This window comes from Bombina bombina, chromosome 6 (genome assembly GCF_027579735.1).
Source record: "Bombina bombina isolate aBomBom1 chromosome 6, aBomBom1.pri, whole genome shotgun sequence".
Taxonomy (NCBI): Eukaryota; Metazoa; Chordata; class Amphibia; order Anura; family Bombinatoridae; genus Bombina; species Bombina bombina.
Window position 1 is genome coordinate 124314222 of NC_069504.1, and position 20557 is coordinate 124334778.

The 20557-nt window shown below is 39.9% G+C and overlaps 1 protein-coding gene across 1 annotated transcript in view; it reads left to right on the forward strand.

Moving 5' to 3' along the window:
- Positions 1-20557, forward strand: part of CPNE8 (copine 8) — a 959176-nt gene that overhangs the window by 353349 nt on the left and 585270 nt on the right. The window lies entirely within an intron of this gene.

The window sequence follows — 20557 nt, forward strand, 5'->3', positions numbered from 1 at the left end:
TTTAAAACGGTTACTCTCCCCTGGAGTCTTAACTTTGTTCTTAAAGTCCTTCAGCAGTCTCTGTTTGAGCCTATGCATTCCTTAGATATTAAGATGTTATCTTGGAAAGTTTTGTTTCTTGTTGCTGTTTCTTCTGCTCATAGAGTCTCTGAACTCTCAGTGTTGTAGTGTGATTCCCCTTATCTTATCTTTCATTCTGATAAGGTGGTTCTACGTACTAAGGCCTAGATTTGGAGTTTGGCGGTAGAAGGGCTGTTAACGCTCCGCGGGCTTTTTTCTGGCCGCACCATAAAATTAACTCTGGTATCGAGAGTTCAATAAAATGCTGCGTTAGGCTCCAAAAAAGGAGCGTAGAGCATTTTTACCGCAAATGCAACTCTCGATACCAGAGTTGCTTACGGACGCGGCCAGCCTCAAAAACGTGCTCGTGCACGATTCTCCCATAGGAAACAATGGGGCTGTTTGAGCTGAAAAAAAACCTAACACCTGCAAAAAAGCAGCGTTCAGCTCCTAACGCAGCCCCATTGTTTCCTATGGGGAAACACTTCCTACGTCTGCACCTAACACTCTAACATGAACCCCGAGTCTAAACACCCCTAACCTTACACTTATTAACCCCTAATCTGCCGCCCCCGCTATCGCTGACCCCTGCATATTATTATTAACCCCTAATCTGCCGCTCCGTACACCGCCGCAACCTACGTTATCCCTATGTACCCCTAATCTGCTGCCCCTAACACCGCCGACCCCTATATTATATTTATTAACCCCTAACCTGCCCCCCACAACGTCGCCGACACCTACCTACACTTATTAACCCCTAATCTGCCGAGCGGACCTTAGCGCTACTATAATAAAGTAATTAACCCCTAATCCGCCTCACTAACCCTATCATAAATAGTATTAACCCCTAATCTGCCCTCACTAACATCGCCGACACCTAACTTCAATTATTAACCCCTAATCTGCCGACCGGACCTCACCGCTATTCTAATAAATGTGTTAACCCCTAAAGCTAAGTCTAACACTAACACTAACACCCCCCTAAGTTAAATATAATTTAAATCTAACGAAATTAATTAACTCTTATTAAATAACTTATTCCTATTTAAAGCTAAATACTTACCTGTAAAATAAATCCTAATATAGCTACAATATAAATTATAATTACATTGTAGCTATTTTAGGATTTATATTTATTTTACAGGCAACTTTGTAATTATTTTAACCAGGTACAATAGCTATTAAATAGTTAAGAACTATTTAATAGTTACCTAGTTAAAATAATTACAAAATTACCTGTAAAATAAATCCTAACCTAAGTTATAATTAAACCTAACACTACACTATCAATAAATTAATTAAATAAACTACCTACAATTACCTACAATTAACCTAACACTACACTATCAATAAATAAATTAAATACAATTGCTACAAATAACTACAATTACATAAACTAACTAAAGTACAAAAAATAAAAAAGAACTAAGTTGCAAAAAATAAAAAAATATTTACAAACATAAGAAAAATATTACAACAATTTTAAACTAATTACACCTACTCTAAGCCCCCTAATAAAATAACAAAGACCCCCAAAATAAAAAATTCCCTACCCTATTCTAAATTAATAAATGTAAAAGCTCTTTTACCTTACCAGCCCTGAACAGGGCCCTTTGCGGGGCATGCCCCAAGAAAATCAGCTCTTTTGCCTGTAAAAAAAAAAATACAATACCCCCCCCAACATTACAACCCACCACCCACATACCCCTAATCTAACCCAAACCCCCCTTAAATAAACCTAACACTAAGCCCCTGAAGATCTTCCTACCTTGTCTTCACCATCCAGGTATCACCGATCCGTCCTGGCAACCGGTGCTGAAGAGGTCCAGAAGAGGCTCCAAAGTCTTCCTCCTATCCGGCAAGAAGAGGACATCCGGACCGGCAAACATCTTCTCCAAGCGGCATCTTCGATCTTCTTCCATCCGGTGCGGAGCGAGTCCATCTTGAAGCAGCCGACGCGGATCCATCCTCTTCTTCCGTTGTCTCCCGACGAATGACGGTTCCTTTAAGGGACGTCATCCAAGATGGCGTCCCTTGAATTCCGATTGGCTGATAGGATTCTATCAGCCAATCGGAATTAAGGTAGGAATATTCTGATTGGCTGATGGAATCAGCCAATCAGAATCAAGTTCAATCCGATTGGCTGATCCAATCAGCCAATCAGATTGAGCTCGCATTCTATTGGCTGTTCCGATCAGCCAATAGAATGCGAGCTCAATCTGATTGGCTGATTGGATCAGCCAATAGGATTGAACTTGATTCTGATTGGCTGATTCCATCAGCCAATCAGAATTTTCCTACCTTAATTCCGATTGGCTGATAGAATCCTATCAGCCAATCGGAATTCAAGGGACGCCATCTTGGATGACGTCCCTTAAAGGAACCGTCATTCGTCGGGAGACAACGGAAGAAGAGGATGGATCCGCGTCGGCTGCTTCAAGATGGACCCGCTCCGCACCGGATGCAAGAAGATCGAAGATGCTGCTTGGAGAAGATGTTTGCCGGTCCGGATGTCCTCTTCTTGCCGGATAGGAGGAAGACTTTGGAGCCTCTTCTGGACCTCTTCAGCACCGGATGCCAGGACGGATCGGTGATACCTGGATGGTGAAGACAAGGTAGGAAGATCTTCAGGGGCTTAGTGTTAGGTTTATTTAAGGGGGGTTTGGGTTAGATTAGGGGTATGTGGGTGGTGGGTTGTAATGTTGGGGGGGGGTATTGTATTTTTTTTTTTACAGGCAAAAGAGCTGATTTTGTTGGGGCATGCCCCGCAAAGGGCCCTGTTCAGGGCTGGTAAGGTAAAATAGCTTTTACATTTATTAATTTAGAATAGGGTAGGGAATTTTTTATTTTGGGGGTCTTTGTTATTTTATTAGGGGGCTTAGAGTAGGTGTAATTAGTTTAAAATTGTTGTAATATTTTTCTTATGTTTGTAAATATTTTTTTATTTTTTGTAACTTAGTTCTTTTTTATTTTTTGTACTTTAGTTAGTTTATGTAATTGTAGTTATTTGTAGCAATTGAATTTAATTTATTTATTGATAGTGTAGTGTTAGGTTAATTGTAGGTAATTGTAGGTAGTTTATTTAATTAATTTATTGATAGTGTAGTGTTAGGTTTAATTATAACTTAGGTTAGGATTTATTTTACAGGTAATTTTGTAATTATTTTAACTAGGTAACTATTAAATAGTTCTTAACTATTTAATAGCTATTGTATCTGGTTAAAATAATTACAAAGTTGCCTGTAAAATAAATATAAATCCTAAAATAGCTACAATGTAATTATAATTTATATTGTAGCTATATTAGGATTTATTTTACAGGTAAGTATTTAGCTTTAAATAGGAATAAGTTATTTAATAAGAGTTAATTTATTTCGTTAGATGTAAATTATATTTAAGTTAGGGGGGTGTTAGTGTTAGTGTTAGACTTAGCTTTAGGGGTTAATACATTTATTAGAATAGCGGTGAGGTCCGGTCTGCAGATTAGGGGTTAATAATTGAAGTTAGGTGTCGGCGATGTCAGGGAGGGCAGATTAGGGGTGAATACTATTTATGATAGGGTTAGTGAGGCGGGTTAGGGGTTAATAACTTTATTATAGTAGCGGTGCGGTCCGCTCGGCAGATTAGGGGTTAATAAGTGTAGGCAGGTGTCGGCGACGTTGAGGGGGGCAGATTAGGGGTTAATAAATATAATATAGGGGTCGGCGGTGTTAGGGGCAGCAGATTAGGGGTACATAAGGATAACGTAGGTGGCGGCGCTTTGCGGTCGGCAGATTAGGCGTTAATTATTGTAAGTAGCTGGCGGCGACGTTGTGGGGGGCAGGTTAGGGGTTAATACATGTAATACAGGGGTCGGCGGGGTTAGGGGCAGCAGATTAGGGGTACATAAGTATAACGTAGGTGGCGGTCGGCAGATTAGGGGTTAAAATTTTTTAATCGAGTGGCGGCGATGTGGGGGGACCTCGGTTTGGGGTACATAGGTAGTTTATGGGTGTTAGTGTACTTTAGGGTACAGTAGTTAAGAGCTTTATGAACCGGCGTTAGCCCAGAAAGCTCTTAACTCCTGCTATTTTCCGGCGGCTGGAGTTTTGTCGTTAGAGCTCTAACGCTCACTTTAGAAACGACTCTAAATACCAGCGTTAGAAAGATCCCATTGAAAAGATAGGATACGCAATTGACGTAAGGGGATCTGCGGTATGGAAAAGTCGCGGCTGTAAAGTGAGCGTTAGACCCTTTAATCACTGACTCCAAATACCGGCGGTAGCCTAAAACCAGCGATAGGAGCCTCTAACGCTGGTTTTCACAGCTACCGCCAAACTCTAAATCTAGCCGTAAGTTAGTTTTCCTTCCTAAAGTGGTTTTGGATAGGAATATTAATCAGGAAATTGTGGTTCCTTCTTTGTGTCCTAATCCTTCTTCTCATAAGGAGCGTTTGTTGCACAACCTAGATGTAGTGCGTGTGTTGAAATTCTATTTACAGGCGACTAAGGATTTTCTCCAGTCTTCTGCTTTGTTTGTATGTTTCTCTGGGAAACACAAGGGTCAGAAAGCTACGGCTACTTCTCTTTCTCTCTGGCTAAAGAGTATAATTTGCTTCGCCTGCTGGACAGCAGCCTCCTGAGAAAATCACGGCTCATTCCACAAGGGCTGTTTCTTCCTCATGGGCCTTAAAAAATAAAGCTTCCGTGGAATAGATTTGCAAGGCTGCAACTTCGTCTACATACTTTTTCTAAATTCTATAAATTTGATATTTTTGCATTGGCTGAGGCTTCTTTTGAGAGAAAGGTTCTTCAAGTAGTGGTGGCTTCTGCTTAGGTTACCTGTCTTGTCCCTCCCTTATCATCTGTGTCCTCTAGCTTGGGTATTGATTCCCAACAGTAATTACTGATGATACGTGGACTCACTGTGTCATTAGAAAGAAAACAAAATGTATGCTTACCTGATGAATTTATTTATTTCTTGACACGGTGAGTCCACGATCCGTCCTGTTTTTTTTATACAGTTTTTTGTTATATAAACCTCAGGCACCTCTGCACCTTGTGTTGCTTCCTTTCTCTCCTTTCGAATGACTGGGGGATTGAGGGTAGGGAAGTGATATTTAACAGTTTTTTGTTATATAAACCTCAGGCACCTCTGCACCTTGTGTTGCTTCCTTTCTCTCCTTTCGAATGACTGGGGGATTGAGGGTAGGGAAGTGATATTTAACAGCTTTGCTGTGGTGCTCTTTGCCTCCTCCTGCTGGCCAGGAGTGTTATTCCCAACAGTAATTACTGATGATACATGGACTCACCGTGTCAAGAAAGGTAAGCATATATCTTTTATTTATTTTTTATATACGTTTCAATTAAATAATCACAGGAGAAATGCAGGCTCACTTTTATTCTTATAAAATGCACATATTTTAATATTTTAGTTTAAATGTATGAGTTAAGATGTTTCATTGAAAGAGTAATAGCTGTATTAGTAAAGAAATAAATGTTTTTCTAACTGCGACCTTTTAGCAGTGCCTGACATTTTGCCGTGTTTAGAAAAGAAGACATTTGTAGCTGTGCTCAGCTATTGAAACTTACACAGCAGGCAAAATTACAGCTGACAGCACAGTCCAGTTTTTTTGTTGTTGTAGCTGTGCCGACTTGTGACTCACTGAATTTAAAGCTATTGTTTGTGAACAAACTAACAAATCACATTTCCTTCCAACAAATATATGCAAATTTCATTATTATTATCAAACCAGAGTGTTGGGTCATGTTGGGAAAAGTACATTGTATTTAAAGAAGATGATGTGACCATATTCATCTTGTAATTCTATAGATAATGTTGTCAATCACTTTAGTTTTATTGTTATTTTTCTTTTTGGCACAGTCCCTACAAGAATTATAAAATACAATAAATTCAAATAATTTCTAACATCAATATGAATAATGCAACATTTAAACATTCTCATTGATAGTTACTTCCTGTTAATGTCATTGGCTAAAAGGTACAATTGCTGAATTTATATATTAGCCAGTAAGCATTAGTTAAACGTGCCGATCAGCTAATCTGCCTTAAAGGGACAGTAAAGTAAAATTAAACTTTCATGATTCAGATGAAGCATACAATTTTATGCATTGTACTCCTATTATCTAATTTGCTTCGTTTTCTTGGTGTCCTTTGTTGATACATTTTACCTAGGAAGGCTCAGGAGCTGCACTAATGGGAGCTAGCTGCCAATTCGTGTCTGCACAGATATGGCTTTTTCAGCTATCTCCCAGTACTGCATTGCTGTTCTTTCAACAAAGGCTGCCAGGAAAATGAAGTAAATTTGATAATAGAAGTCAATTGGAAAGGTGTTTAAAATTTGTATTCTCTATCTAAATCATGAAACAAATTGTGTTCCGTGTCCCTTTAACAGGAAGCACCTATAATCTAATGAGCATACATAGGAATTACACAACTAAATAAATACATAATTTAATATTTTTGATAGAAATGTTTTCTTTAGAGTGCCGGTTCTGTAGGAGTTATATATTTATCTCAATGTTCTCCCCAGGACCTGTTTAATGGATGCACCACTTGGCTGATTTTAATGACCTTGTGGCTAAAATTAGTTAAAGGGATAGTAAACATCAAAAATGCTATTGTTTAAAAAGATAAATAATCGCTTTATTTACTATTCCATAGTTTTGCATAACTAACACTGCAATAGAAACACAATTTTACCTCTGTAATTACCTTGTATCTAAGCTTCTGCAGACTGTCTCCTTATCTCAGATCGTATGACAGACTGGCATTTCAGGCAATTAGTGCAGACTCTTAACCCCTTAGTGACAGGGTTAAAGTGCCTACATCGGAACACCTGTTCCGATGTAGACAAATTGAAACTACGCGATCGTGCATACGATCGCAAGATTTCAATTATTGGATCGCATCTGGGAGGCGTCCCTACAACCCTAGGAACGCCCTCCAGACCGCGATCAAGTCCTAGAAGCACAGAAGGCTTCAGGACAGCCGTTTGTTATGACGTTCTATTCCGTCATAACGGCTTTAAAGCCCAGTGTAATTATGACGGAATAGAACGGCATAACGGCGTTAAAAGGTTAAATAACTCTGCGTGCATGAGCACATTGTTATTTATATGAAACACATAAACTAACACCCTCTAGCTGTGAAAAACTGTCAAATGCATTTAGATAAGAGGCATCCTTCAAGGGCCTAGAAATTTGCATATATGAGCCTCCTAGGTTTAGCATTCAACTAAGAATACTAATAGGACAAAGTAAATTTGATGATAAAAGTAAATTAGAAAGCTGTTTAAAATAAGATGCCCTATCTGAATCATGAAAGTTTAATTTGGACTGTACTATCTCTTTAATTTTTTTTAAAAAATTTTCTATACAAATTATGATGGAATCAATTTATGTTAAATTATGCAATTAAGTTTTGCTTTAGATATTACAGTATTACACTGCCCCCACCGGGCTACTTCATAATACCACAGTATATATTCTTTTTTTATTTTTATTAATTTTAATTTTTATATATAGGTGATCTTTAGGTGCATAGAATAGAGTAGTATTCTCAGCAAATTAGTTATCATATCATGAGTTGTCTTCTTTTTTTTTCTATTATTTTGTCTTTCTTTCATTCTTTTTTTAAACCAAACTGTTTATATTTATAAAAGTGGAGCAGCTAATTATTCAAAAATATGTAAAACTTGCATTTTAAGATTATCATTATTTATCCACCAATGAATTAATGTACCATGTGTTATAATAAATATAGTCCTGCTCTTAATTATGATATTGTGATGTTTTAATTGTGTTAATCAGCAATTAAAATTAGCAGTTTTATATAATCTTTATTCTTTATTTACAAGGCTGTTACACATTCATATAAAAGGGCAATATTAGCTCCAAGAAAAACATGTTTTTGTATTAATCAGACATTATGGTTTTCAATGCATTATGGGGATATGATACCATTGATGCGTGACACAATAAACCATAGTATGCTAAAAAAAAAAAGCCACAATGAGCACTTAATGATATTTTCGCGAATAGTGACCCTTATTATGTACATGGTTATTTTTTGTTTTGTGTTTTTCATCTTTGCTGGAATTAACATTTAGGCATATTTTCACGGTTTATAATAATCTCTGTAGTTCTTATTGTGTTGTAAATTGTCAAGATTTTTACCACTCTTTTCTCTCTCTGACCTAGTTTTCATCGAGGTTGTAACTAGTAGTAAAAACAGAATTTTTATGTTACCACCAGTTTCCAAACTTTACCATCTCAATGGAAACTAGGCCTTTGTATTTCCATGATACATGTGCGTGAATTGCAGTTTTTACAGACCATGACCTAGTTTCCATTGAGGTGATAAAGTTTGGAAACTGCTGGTAACATATAAATTCTCCATAGACTTTATTGGAGATAAATGTTTAAAACGCCAGTTTCCAACGTCACCACCTTAATGGATACTAGCCCACAGTCTGAATGCTACTAAATTCTTGCAAGACTCAAACTCTCTGTCTTTTTTCTTAATATTTTCTTACAGTATTTCTTCTAAGCACACACATCATCATGTAGAAAAACAAAAAATACTTTTATTTTACTTCATTTTGCCTGTGCTTAATTGAACCAATGGCCATATATGCTTTTTTTTCTGTGAAGACGAAATCATTTTCAAAATTTATTGAGCAACACTTCATCTATATTTTCCATGGATTCATTAGTGGGTGGTCCTGCCATTCATTTCCATAATTGCCCAATAATGAAAGCTCCCAAAACTTGCAAATCAGAAAAACAAATAGAATCACAACTAAAGGGCCAGTCTACACCCTTGTATTATTATTATTATTATTATTATTATTATTATTATTATTATCAGGTATTTGTAGAGCGCCAACATGTTCCGCAGCGCTATGAACATGGGTGGTATATAAAAACGATTACAGGGATCAAATGGGTGAAGGGTCCTGCCGAGAGTTGCACTGTTGTAGTCGGCTCTTATGAAGGTGAACTACAAACAGCTGGGCTCATAAGCTTACATGTTATGGGGTTTTAGGGGATAGCAGTGGAGATAGGAAGGTTAGTGTAGGTTGTAAGCGTCCCTGAATAGTAGAGTCTTCAGGGAGCACTTGAAGCTTTTAAAACTAGGGGAGATTCTTGTGGAGTGAGGCAGAGAGTTCCATAAGATGAGAGCTAGTCTTGAGAAACTTGTAGATGGGAATGTGAGGAGGTAACAAGAGAGGAGAGTAGGAGATCATGAGCGGACCGAAGGAGACGGGAGGGAGAGTATCTGGAGACAAGGTCTGATATGTAAGGGGGAGCAATGCAATTGAGGGCTTTGTGTGTCAGAGTGAGAATTTTATGTTTAATCCTGGAGGCAAGAGGATGCCAGTGAAGGGATTGGTAGAGAGGTGCGGCAGATAAAGAGCGACGTGCAAGGAAGATGAGCCTGGCAGAGGCATTCATTATGGATTGTAAAGGAGCTAGGCGGCAGCTAGGGAGACCAGAGAGGATAAAGTTGCAGTAGTCGAGGTGGGAAAGGATGAGAGAGTGGATTAAAATCTTTGTTGTGTCTTGTGTAAGGAAGTGTCTAATTTTAGCAATGTTTTTAAGGTGGAAGCGGCAGGCTTTAGCCAAGGACTGAATGTGAGGAGTGAAAGAAAGATCTGAGTCAAGTGTGACCCCAAGACATCGGGCATGTGAGGTTGGGGTTAAGATGAAGTTGTCAACAGTTATAGAGACATGGGGGTGGAGATTTTTGAAGAAGGAGGGAAATAAGGAGCTCAGTTTTGGAGAGAGAGATTTAGCTTGAGGTAGTGAGAGGACATTCAAGATGAGATATGAGAGAGACAGTTAGTGACACGGGTTAGCAAGGAAGGAGATAATTCTGGTGCAGAGAGGTAGATTTGGGTATCGTCGGCATACAAATGATAATGAAACCCGTGGGACTTTATTAAGGAACCTAGTGAGGAAGTGTAGATTGAGAAGAGAAGGGGACTGAGGACAGAGCCTTGCGGTACCCCAACAGAAAGAGGTAATGGGGCAGAGGATACCCCAGAGAAGGCTACACTAAAAGTATGGTTATACCTTGTATTACATTTTTTCACCTATTTTGACCCATCAGATAAGCAGCAGTTCCCTCATGCTGCTTCTTTGATGAAGGCAGACTCCTTCCACCTCTTCCTTCATGTACTTCAACCGGTTCTGTTGGGAAGCAGTGAACTTGTGTATTGCGGATATATATATATATATATATATATATATATACTGATATAGTAAGCAACACATAACCTAAAAAAAGTGTATGCACTAATGGAACTGTTGCCTAAGGCTTATCTGGAGGGCCACTATAGCTGATAAAATGTATTAAAAGGGTGTAGACTGTCCCTTTAATGTTATTAATGTTTATAATTATAAAAAAGTCAAATGCCTGTTTTGTTTTTGGATAGAAGGAAAGGTGTCTCAGACTATGGTGTATTTATCATCTACATTTAAAGGGATACTAAACCCAAATTTTTCCTCAATGATTCAGATAGAGCATGCAATTTTAAGCAACATTCTAATTTACTCTTATTAATTTTTCTTTGTTCTCTTGCTATCTTTATTTAAAAAAGCAGGAATGTAAAGCTTAGAATCCTGACCATTTTTTGTTGAGTCATCTCATTTAAATATTTTGTCCTGTGGGTATATTTCAGGATGGCTTCTGTTGACTAGTCTTCAGAATGACTCCAAGAAGATCATACTTTTTGACTAGGTAATCCAAAAACACCTCTCTAAAATTTGGTATTTTCTAAAATCTAAGGTAAACCATTATTATGAGGATTTAAAGAAAAAATGCTGGTTTGAACAAATCAATGCTAAAGAGTGGGTGGGACAATACACTAGGTATGAAATATATAACAATAGTTTTACTAGATATACATAAAATGCTGGAACACAATATAACACATACAGATCACTTACAAATATATCGAAATAAAAATCATAACATTAAAATCTAATAAAATACAATTGATACCAGAAATGAAAAAATTGATATAGAAATTTGATACAGAAAATTTAACTTCACAAAGTAACAGTTCGCTCCAGCTCAAACAGTGATCTTGGAGTAATTTTGAAATCCACTGTGAGCCGTTTCCCTGTAAATCAGAGAAAAAGGAAAACTTCTTAGGCAGTATCACAGAATACAAAATAATAGCATATCCGTGCTCACATTAAAGTAAGCAGATTCGTCCGCAAAAACGGTCAGCAGGATTGACTTCATGGAACCTCACTAATGGTGCATTGTCACTCAAATTTTTGACTGCCTCAGCTTACCGTCTTGTGGTGTTGGTCAGAGTGATATCATCACGGGTCCTGGTGTTGCCAATAATCTGGCAGGCTTTCCACAAAACAGACTCCTAAACAGTACAGAGGTATTTTGGGTTGGTTCCACTACGGAAGCCTCTGAGTCCCAAAAAACTAAGCTATTATTATTATTAACAAATTCATGAAGAGCTCCTTCCATCAGCTTAGCACACCATCAATTTACCACACAATTGGCTTACATTTGAGTGAATCCAATATTAATTTAACTTGGTGCCCCATAGAAGTCTATAATGTGAGCGATTAAGAGCACTGTATTAGCTGTTGTGCAGAGATTTTTTCACACTTTAGGTTATTGCTTGAGCGATAAAAAAGTGACTTTGGACTTATGTATGAGTGTAAAAATAGAAGCTCACTTGATTGCACTTGACTGGTGTTAACACACAATAATCTAGGCTGTTGCAATTATTATGCTTGTTTACTGCATAAATGGGCTTTGTAGTAAGACACTACCTTTATGTGCTAGGTCAGTGATGGCCAAAATCCAACACATAGAGACCACAGAACAATATTTTAAAAGCCAGAAAGGCGACATATACATGTTTGGCTATTAAACACAGAAGTAATAATAATATAATCTACAAATTACCAATAACACAGAACCAGGCTTTAGGCAAGTTTGCAGGGCACCCTGATTTAAAGCCACCTTGTTTGCCCACCTTCCATAAGTCAACTTTTTTTCTGGGGCCACAATAATTATAACACACATTTTACACATCCATTCCAGTCTGGTGCTTTGCTTAAGCCGGAAGGGTCTTAAATGTCCCCTTTGCATAGTAGTGAAGTTCTTGCTTGTTTGTTAAACCTGGTTTCAAATGAAGATATATAGGCACATGTATATCATGCATGAGCATATTTCATGAAACTTGGTGTCCAGTTTTATTAGTAATGCAAAAAGGGTAAGTTTTTAAAGCTAATTTCTCCAACATAGGTGTGTCCGGTCCACGGCGTCATCCTTACTTGTGGGATATTCTCTTCCCCAACAGGAAATGGCAAAGAGCCCAGCAAAGCTGGTCACATGATCCCTCCTAGGCTCCGCCTACCCCAGTCATTCTCTTTGCCGTTGCACAGGCAACATCTCCACGGAGATGGCTAAGAGTTTTTTGGTGTTTAAATGTAGTTTTATTCTTCAATCAAGAGTTTGTTATTTTAAAATAGTGCTGGTATGTACTATTTACTCTGAAACAGAAAAGAGATGAAGATTTCTGTTTGTAAGAGGAAAATGATTTTAGCAACCGTTACTAAAATCGATGGCTGTTTCCACACAGGACTGTTGAGATGAATTAACTTCAGTTGGGGGAAACAGTGGGCAGACTTTTGCTGCTTGAGGTATGACACATTTCTAACAAGACTTGGTAATGCTGGAAGCTGTCATTTTCCCTATGGGAACTGGTAAGCCATTTTCTTAGTTTAGTATAAGAATAAAGGGCTTCACAAGGGCTTTAAAGACTGGTAGACATTTTTCTGGGCTAAAACGATTACTTTATAAGTATATTTAGTGGATTATAACTATAAATAGTTCTTTTAATCTTGGGGATGTATTAAAAAAAACAGCAGGCACTGTTTTGGACACCTTTTTCACTGGGGGCCTTTTCTAGTCATAGGCAGAGCCTCATTTTCGCGCCACTAATGCGCAGTTGTTTTTGGAAAGCAAGGCATGCAGATGCATGTGTGAGGAGCCAAGAACCACTGAAAAAGCTTATTGAAGGCGTCATTTGGTATCGTATTTCCCTCTGGGCTTGGTTGGGTCTCAGCAAAGCAGATACCAGGGACTGTATAGGGGTTAAATGTAAAAACGGCTCCGGTTCCGTTATTTTAAGAGTTAAAGCTTTCAAATTTGGTGTGCAATACTTTTAAGGCTTTAAGACACTGTGGTGAAATTTTGGTGAATTTTGAACAATTCCTTCATACTTTTTCACATATTCAGTAATAAAGTGTGTTCAGTTTAAAATTTAAAGTGACAGTAACGGTTTTATTTTAAAACGTTTTTTGTGCTTTGTTATCAAGTTTATGCCTGTTAACATGTCTGAACCATCAGATAGACGATGTTCTGTATGTTTGGAAGCCAAGGTTCCTCCCCATTTAAATATATGTGATGAATGTGACATAGTGTCCAAACAAAGTAGGGACAATGATGCCACTGATAATGATGTTGCCCAAGATTCCTCAAGCGAGGGGAGTAAGCATGGTACTGCATCATCCCCTTCTGTGTCTACACCAGTCTTGCCCACACAAGAGGCCCCTAGTACATCTAGTGCGCCCATCCTTCTTACTATGCAACAATTAACGGCTGTTATGGATAATTCTATTAAAAACATTTTGTCCAAAATGCCCACTTATCAGAGAAAGCGCGATTGCTCTGTTTTAGATACTGAAGAGCATGAGGACGCTGATGATAATGGTTCTGACATACCCTCACACCAATCTGAAGGGGCCAGGAGGGAGGTTTTGTCTGAGGGAGAAATTTCAGATTCAGAAAAAATTTCTCAACAAGCTGAACCTGATGTTATTACTTTTAAATTTAAATTAGAACATCTCCGCGCTCTGCTTAAGGAGGTGTTATCTACTCTGGATGATTGTGACAATTTGGTCATTCCAGAGAAATTATGTAAGATGGACAAGTTCCTAGAGGTCCCGGTGCCCCCCGATGCTTTTCCTATACCCAAGCGGGTGGCGGACATTATAAATAAGGAATGGGAAAGGCCCGGCATACCTTTTGTTCCTCCCCCTATATTTAAGAAATTGTTTCCTATGGTCGACCCCAGAAAGGACTTATGGCAGACAGTCCCCAAGGTCGAGGGGGCGGTTTCTACTCTAAACAAACGCACTACTATCCCTATAGAAGATAGTTGTGCTTTCAAAGATCCTATGGATAAAAAATTGGAGGGTTTGCTTAAAAAGATGTTTGTTCAGCAAGGTTACCTTCTACAACCAATTTCATGCATTGTTCCTGTCACTACAGCAGCGTGTTTCTGGTTCGTTATGGACAGAGTTCAAGCACTTAAATTGGCTAACTCTTTTATCTTAGACGCCACTTTGCAATTAGCTAGATTAGCGGCGAAAAATTCAGGTTTTGCTATTGTGGCACGCAGAGCGCTTTGGCTAAAGTCTTGGTCAGCAGATGTGTCCTCCAAGAACAAATTGCTTAACATCCCTTTCAAGGGTAAAACGCTGTTTGGCCCTGACTTGAAAGAGATTATTTCAGACATCACTGGGGGAAAGGGCCACGCCCTTCCTCAGGATAGGTCTTTTAAGGCTAAAAATAAGCCAAATTTTCGTCCCTTTCGCAGAAACGGGCCAGCCTCAAATTCTACACCCTCTAAACAAGAGGGTAATAGTTCTCAAACCAAACCAGCCTGGAGACCGATGCAAGGCTGGAACAAGGGTAAGCAGCCCAAGAAACCTGCCACTGCTACTAAAACAGCATGAAGTGTTGGCCCCCGATCCGGGACCGGATCTGGTGGGGGGCAGACTCTCTCTCTTTGCTCAGGCTTGGGCAAGAGATGTTCAGGATCCTTGGGCGCTAGAAATAGTTTCTCAAGGTTATCTCCTGGAATTCAAGGATCTACCCCCAAGGGGGAGGTTCCACAGGTCTCAATTGTCTTCAAACCAAATAAAAAGACAGGCATTCTTACATTGTGTAGAAGACCTGTTAAGAATGGGAGTGATTCATCCTGTTCCATTAGCAGAACAAGGGATGGGGTTTTACTCCAATCTGTTCATAGTTCCCAAAAAAGAAGGAACATTCAGACCGATTTTAGATCTCAAGATTATAAACAAATTTCTCAGGGTTCCATCGTTCAAAATGGAAACCATTCGAACAATTCTTCCTACCATCCAGGAAGGTCAATTCATGACCATGGTGGATTTAAAGGATGCGTATCTACATATTCCTATCCACAAGGAACATCATCGGTTCCTAAGGTTCGCCTTTCTGGACAAGCATTACCAGTTTGTGGCACTTCCATTCGGATTAGCCACTGCTCCAAGGATTTTCACAAAGGTACTAGGGTCCCTTCTAGCGGTGCTAAGACCAAGGGGCATTGCAGTAGTACCTTACTTGGACGACATTCTGATTCAAGCGTCGTCTCTGTCAAAAGCAAAGGCTCATACGGACATTGTCCTAGCCTTTCTCAGATCTCACGGGTGGAAAGTGAACATAGAAAAAAGTTCTCTGTCCCCGTCAACAAGAGTTCCCTTCTTGGGAACAATAATAGACTCCTTATAAATGAAGATTTTTCTGACAGAGGCCAGAAAATCAAAACTTCTAAGCTCTTGTCAAGTACTTCATTCTGTTCTTCTTCCTTCCATAGCGCAGTGCATGGAAGTAATAGGTTTGATGGTTGCGGCAATGGACATAGTTCCTTTTGCACGAATTCATCTAAGACCATTACAACTGTGCATGCTCAGACAGTGGAATGGGGATTATACAGACTTGTCTCCGACGATCCAAGTAGATCAAAGAACCAGAGATTCACTCCGTTGGTGGCTGAACCTGGACAACCTGTCACAGGGAATGAGCTTCCGCAGACCAGAGTGGGTCATTGTCACGACCGACGCCAGTCTGGTGGGCTGGGGCGCGGTCTGGGAACCCCTGAAAGCTCAGGGTCTATGGTCTCGGGAAGAATCTCTTCTCCCGATAAACATTCTGGAACTGCGAGCGATATTCAATGCTCTCAAAGCTTGGCCTCAACTAGCAAAGGCCAAATTCATAAGGTTTCAATCAGACAACATGACGACTGTTGCATATATCAACCATCAGGGGGGAACAAGGAGTTCCCTGGCGATGGAGGAAGTGACCAAAATAATTCAATGGGCGGAGAATCACTCCTGCCACTTGTCTGCAATCCACATCCCAGGAGTGGAAAATTGGGAAGCGGATTTTCTGAGTCGTCAGACTTTCCATCCGGGGGAGTGGGAACTCCATCCGGAAATCTTTGCCCAAATAACTCAATTATGGGGCATTCCAGACATGGACCTGATGGCGTCTCGTCAGAACTTCAAGGTTCCTTGCTACGGGTCCAGATCCAGGGAACTCTAGTAGATGCACTGATAGCGCCTTGGACCTTCAACCTAGCTTATGTATTCCCACCGTTTCCTCTCATTCCCAGGCTGGTAGCCAGGATCAATCAGGAGAGGGCTTCGGTGATCTTGATAGCTCCTGCGTGGCCACGCAGAACTTGGTATGCAGACCTGGTGAATATGTCATCGGCTCCACCATGGAAGCTACCTTTGAGACAGGACCTTCTTGTTCAAGGTCCATTCGAACATCCGAATCTGGCTTCACTCCAACTGACTGCTTGGAGATTGAACGCTTGATTTTATCAAAGTGTGGGTTTTCAGATTCTGTCATTGATACTCTTGTCCAGGCTAGAAAGCCTGTAACTAGGAAAATTTACCATAAAATATGGAAAAAATATATCTGTTGGTGTGAATCTAAAGGATTCCCATGGAACAAGATAAAAATTCCTAAGATTCTATCCTTTCTACAAGAGGGTTTGGAGAAAGGATTATCTGCAAGTTCTTTGAAGGGACAGATTTCTGCTTTATCTGTTTTACTTCACAAAAAACTGGCGGCTGTGCCAGATGTTCAAGCTTTTGTTCAGGCTCTGGTTAGAATCAAGCCTGTTTACAAACCTTTGACTCCTCCTTGGAGTCTCAATTTAGTTCTTTCAGTTCTTCAAGGGGTTCCGTTTGAACCCTTACATTCCGTAGATATTAAGTTACTATCTTGGAAAGTTTTGTTTTTGGTTGCAATTTCTTCTGCTAGAAGAGTTTCAGAGTTATCTGCTCTGCAGTGTTCTCCTCCTTATCTGGTGTTCCATGCAGATAAGGTGGTTTTGCGTACTAAACCTGGTTTTCTTCCGAAAGTTGTTTCTAACAAAAACATTAACCAGGAGATAGTTGTGCCTTCTTTGTGTCCGAATCCAGTTTCAAAGAAGGAACGTTTATTACACAATTTGGATGTAGTTCGTGCTCTAAAATTCTATTTAGAGGCTTCAAAGGATTTCAGACAAACATCTTCTTTGTTTGTTGTTTATTCTGGTAAAAGGAGAGGTCAAAAAGCAACTTCTACCTCTCTCTCTTTTTGGCTTAAAAGCATCATCCGATTGGCTTATGAGACTGCCGGACGGCAGCCTCCTGAAAGAATCACAGCTCACTCCACTAGGGCTGTGGCTTCCACATGGGCCTTCAAGAACGAGGCTTCTGTTGATCAGATATGTAAGGCAGCGACTTGGTCTTCACTGCACACTTTTACCAAATTTTACAAATTTGATACTTTTGCTTCTTCTGAGGCTATTTTTGGGAGAAAGGTTTTGCAAGCCGTGGTGCCTTCCATCTAGGTGACCTGATTTGCTCCCTCCCATCATCCGTGTCCTAAAGCTTTGGTATTGGTTCCCACAAGTAAGGATGACGCCGTGGACCGGACACACCTATGTTGGAGAAAACAGAATTTATGCTTACCTGATAAATTACTTTCTCCAACGGTGTGTCCGGTCCACGGCCCGCCCTGGTTTTTTTAATCAGGTCTGATGAATTATTTTCTCTAACTACAGTCACCACGGTATCATATGATTTCTCCTATGCATATTCCTCCTTTACGTCGGTCGAATGACTGGGGTAGGCGGAGCCTAGGAGGGATCATGTGACCAGCTTTGCTGGGCTCTTTGCCATTTCCTGTTGGGGAAGAGAATATCCCACAAGTAAGGATGACGCCGTGGACCGGACACACCGTTGGAGAAAGTAATTTCTCCAACATAGGTGTGTCCGGTCCACGGCGTCATCCTTACTTGTGGGATATTCTCTTCCCCAACAGGAAATGGCAAAGAGCCCAGCAAAGCTGGTCACATGATCCCTCCTAGGCTCCGCCTACCCCAGTCATTCTCTTTGCCGTTGTACAGGCAACATCTCCACGGAGATGGCTTAGAGTTTTTTAGTGTTTAACTGTAGTTTTTTATTATTCAATCAAGAGTTTGTTATTTTAAAATAGTGCTGGTATGTACTATTTACTCTGAAACAGAAAAGAGATGAAGATTTCTGTTTGTAAGAGGAAAATGATTTTAGCAACCGTTACTAAAATCGATGGCTGTTCCACACAGGACTGTTGAGAGGAATTAACTTCAGTTGAGGGAACAGTGAGCAGAATTTTACTGCTTGAGGTATGACACATTCTAACAAGACGATGTAATGCTGGAAGCTGTCATTTTCCCTATGGGATCCGGTAAGCCATTTTTATTACAGACAATAAATAAGGGCTTCACAAGGGCTTTTTAAGACTGTAGACATTTTCTGGGCTAAATCGATTCATATAATAAACATATTTAGCCTTGAGGAATCATTTTAATCTGGGTATTTTGTAAAATAATATCGGCAGGCACTGTTTTGGACACCTTATTCTCTAGGGGCTTTCCCTAATCATAGGCAGAGTCTCATTTTCGCGCCGGTATTGCGCACTTGTTTTTGAGAAGCATGACATGCAGTCGCATGTGTGAGGAGCTCTGATACATAGAAAAGACTTTCTGAAGGCGTCATTTGGTATCGTATTCCCCTTTGGGCTTGGTTGGGTCTCAGCAAAGCAGATACCAGGGACTGTAAAGGGGTTAAAGATAAAAACGGCTCCGGTTCCGTTATTTTAAGGGTTAAAGCTTCCAAATTTGGTGTGCAATACTTTTAAGGCTTTAAGACACTGTGGTGAAATTTTGGTGAATTTTGAACAATTCCTTCATACTTTTTCGCAATTGCAGTAATAAAGTGTGTTCAGTTTAAAATTTAAAGTGACAGTAACGGTTTTATTTTAAAAGTTTTTTGTACTTTGTTATCAAGTTTATGCCTGTTTAACATGTCTGAACTACCAGATAGACTGTGTTCTGAATGTGGGGAAGCCAAGGTTCCTTCTCATTTAAATAGATGTGATTTATGTGACACAAAATTTAGAGAAAATGATGCCCAGGATGATTCCTCAAGTGAGGGGAGTAAGCATGGTACTGCATCATCCCCTCCTTCGTCTACACCAGTCTTGCCCACTCAGGAGGCCCCTAGTACATCTAGCGCGCCAATACTCCTTACTATGCAACAATTAACGGCTGTAATGGATAATTCTATCAAAAACATTTTAGCCAAAATGCCCACTTATCAGTGTAAGCGCGATTGCTCTGTTTTAGATAATACTGAAGAGCATGAGGACGCTGATGATATTGTTTCTGAAGGGCCCCTACACCAGTCTGAGGGGGCCAGGGAGGTTTTGTCTGAGGGAGAAATTTCAGATTCAGGGAAAATTTCTCAACAAGCTGAACCTGATGTGATTACATTTAAATTTAAGTTGGAACATCTCCGCGCTCTGCTTAAGGAGGTGTTATCCACCCTGGATGATTGTGAGAATTTGATCATCCCAGAGAAACTATGTAAAATGGACAAGTTCCTAGAGGTCCCGGGGCCCCCAGAAGCTTTTCCTATACCCAAGCGGGTGGCGGACATTGTAAATAAAGAATGGGAAAGGCCCGGTATACCTTTCGTCCCTCCCCCCATATTTAAAAAATTGTTTCCTATGGTCGACCCCAGAAAGGACTTATGGCAGACAGTCCCCAAGGTCGAGGGGGCGGTTTCTACTTTAAACAAACGCACCACTATACCCATAGAAGATAGTTGTGCTTTCAAAGATCCTATGGATAAAAAATTAGAAGGTTTGCTTAAAAAGATGTTTGTTCAGCAAGGTTACCTTCTACAACCAATTTCATGCATTGTCCCTGTCACTACAGCCGCGTGTTTCTGGTTCGATGAGCTAGAAAAGGCGATCACTAGTGATTCTCCTCCTTATGAGGAGATTATGGACAGAATCCGTGCTCTCAAATTGGCTAATTCTTTCACCCTAGACGCCACTTTGCAATTGGCTAGGTTAGCGGCGAAAAATTCTGGGTTTGCTATTGTGGCGCGCAGAGCGCTTTGGTTGAAATCTTGGTCAGCGGATGCGTCTTCCAAGAACAAATTGCTTAACATTCCTTTCAAGGGGAAAACGCTGTTTGGCCCTGACTTGAAAGAGATTATCTCTGATATCACTGGGGGTAAGGGCCACGCCCTTCCTCAGGATAGGTCTTTCAAGGCCAAAAATAAACCTAATTTTCGTCCCTTTCGTAGAAACG